This window comes from Palaemon carinicauda, chromosome 29 (genome assembly GCF_036898095.1).
Source record: "Palaemon carinicauda isolate YSFRI2023 chromosome 29, ASM3689809v2, whole genome shotgun sequence".
Classification (NCBI taxonomy): Eukaryota; Metazoa; Arthropoda; class Malacostraca; order Decapoda; family Palaemonidae; genus Palaemon; species Palaemon carinicauda.
The window spans coordinates 68763799-68766144 of NC_090753.1; positions in this window are offsets into that span (position 1 = coordinate 68763799).

Here is a 2346-nt window from a genome sequence, read left to right on the forward strand (position 1 = left end):
GAGTGTGATTTGACTCGTGATTTGAAACCTAAAGTTTTCTGTATGGTTAAATTTTTTTTCAACCTTTTTATGGGACTCAGAAGATGCAACTATCAAACAGAAGAAACCTCAGTTCGTATACTGTACGTGAAAATCAGTAAGTATTTTATTTTCCTGATTGTTAGTTGTCAGTTTTAAGATAAGACAGACCCTTGAACCATACAATGAAAGTCGGGAAAGCACTGCAGTAAATATCAATATTGGGCACACCCTTAAAGCTTACATTGGTCAGAATTTCCTGAAATTTGGAAATTTCCAACCCTTAACCCCCAAGGGGTTATTTTTTTCCCAGCACATTTTGCAGTATATTTTTTTTAAATTGCTCTAACAGCCTTAATTTTTGTCATAGAGAGGCCAGGTTGGTCTCATTCTCTTGGAAAATGCCTGAATTTTCTCAAAAAATTATCAAAATTATGAAAAAAAAAATGTATAGCATTTTTTGCAAGGACATACCGGTACGTCCATGGGGGTAAAGGGATGGCTTTTGTGAAACGTACCAGTACGTCCTTTGGGGGTAAAAGGGTTGATAGAAAATCAAATTAACTTTGTATGGAAAGTATTTTAAAAGAAAAATTAAAGTAAAAACTTTATTGTAACAACTGCACACTCACAACCAATAATTATGTTCACTCCTCCGGTGCCTTAGATGACCGCGGAGGTAGCAGCAGTAGGGGACTCAGCAGTATGAAGCTTCATCTGTGGTGGAAATGTGGGAGGTTGGGCTGTGGCACCCTAGCAGTACCAGCTGAACTCGGCTGAGTCCCTGGTTAGGCTGGAGGAACGTAGAGAGTAGAGGTCCCCTTTTTTGTTTTGTTTCTTGTTGATGTCGGCTACCCCCCAAAATTGGGGGAAGTGCCTTTGGTATATGTATGTATGTATGTTCACTCCTCATCATGTACCTTTTACGGTTGCCAGTGTTAATAGAGACTATACACGGGTAAGATATAAACTTGCTTTGTGCGGTGTTTACCCCCAAAACTAAAAATAAGTTATGTTTTCATTCCTTTCAATATGTTTGTCTCTAGTACATACATATACATATACCAAGGCACTTCCCCCAATTTTGGGGGGTAGCTGACATCAACAAATAAAACAAAACAAAAAAGGGGACCTCTACTCTCTACGTTCCTCCAGCCTAACCAGGGACTCAACCGAGTTCAGCTGTTACTGTTTGTCTCTAGTATAGTATTGAAACAATCTAGCAACTATCCTTATTTCCTTTACATCGCTAGTCAGTGGGGGAGAGAGTAGGCATGTACATGAACATTAGGCAAGTATAGAAATATCAAATTTTATTGTTGAAATTACATTTATTTTCATGAATGACCCCTGGTGTTCATATTGCTCATTTCCACACTGATAAAGAATGGTTAATGAAGGAAAGAGATTGTCCATTAATAAACCTAACATAAGTTTATCGTCGTCGTCATCATCGCCCACTCGTGTCCGAGTATTGGGTTCTGTCGTTAGCCATCAGCCTCCTATCTATGAAAAGATGAAGAAGGGTGGAGGAAACGACAGAATGCCAGTAGCTGGGTATATTGTTTTGGGTGGTCGTGGCTTTGCAACGGCCACGCTCACACACTTGGCCCACATCGTTTTCACCGCGGCTCGAGACATATGAGACAGGCGGCTTCTCCGATGTTGGTTGCATCGAGCTGCCGGGTTCTTGTTATGTCAAGGCGCGCCTTGTTGCCTGCCCGACAGGCATTGCCCTCTTCTGCCGGCGCTAGGAAGCTCCGCCGTTGGGGTCTTGTTTGGTTTGATTTTGGAGTTTTCCTTCGCCTAGCCTTTGCCTATCTTAAAATAAAGGAGAAGGCCTATAGGGGTCCAGTCTTGGTCTGGTCTCTCAGAACTGGCCTTAGCGGTATGGTTGAGCCTGCCAGGGTGGATAAACTACCCCACCGCCATTGCCCAGCCCATCATTGAGACACTCACATAAGTTTATATATTACCATAAACTCTCTTTTTAGTCTAATACCTTAATGAAAAAAATTTAGTAAAATTTAAGTTTGTAGTTTCTTGATCTCCAAGAATGTGTTCCAAAATTTTGTAATAACTAGTTGTTCCTACAGATATACAAATCCTCATCCTTTAGTAAGATTATTAATTCAGCATAGCTGGAGTGCAGCTGTTAGAATTTTATGTCGGTAAATACTGGCAGGTGGCGAGGAATCCCTGCACACTGAGTAGTCACTTTGATTTGAGCTGCAGAGAAGTACACATATTTTTTGTGCTTATTGAAGCTTGACTGTTATTAATATTTCTTTACAGTGTTTCTGCGTGATTAACATGGAGGTGTCAAAT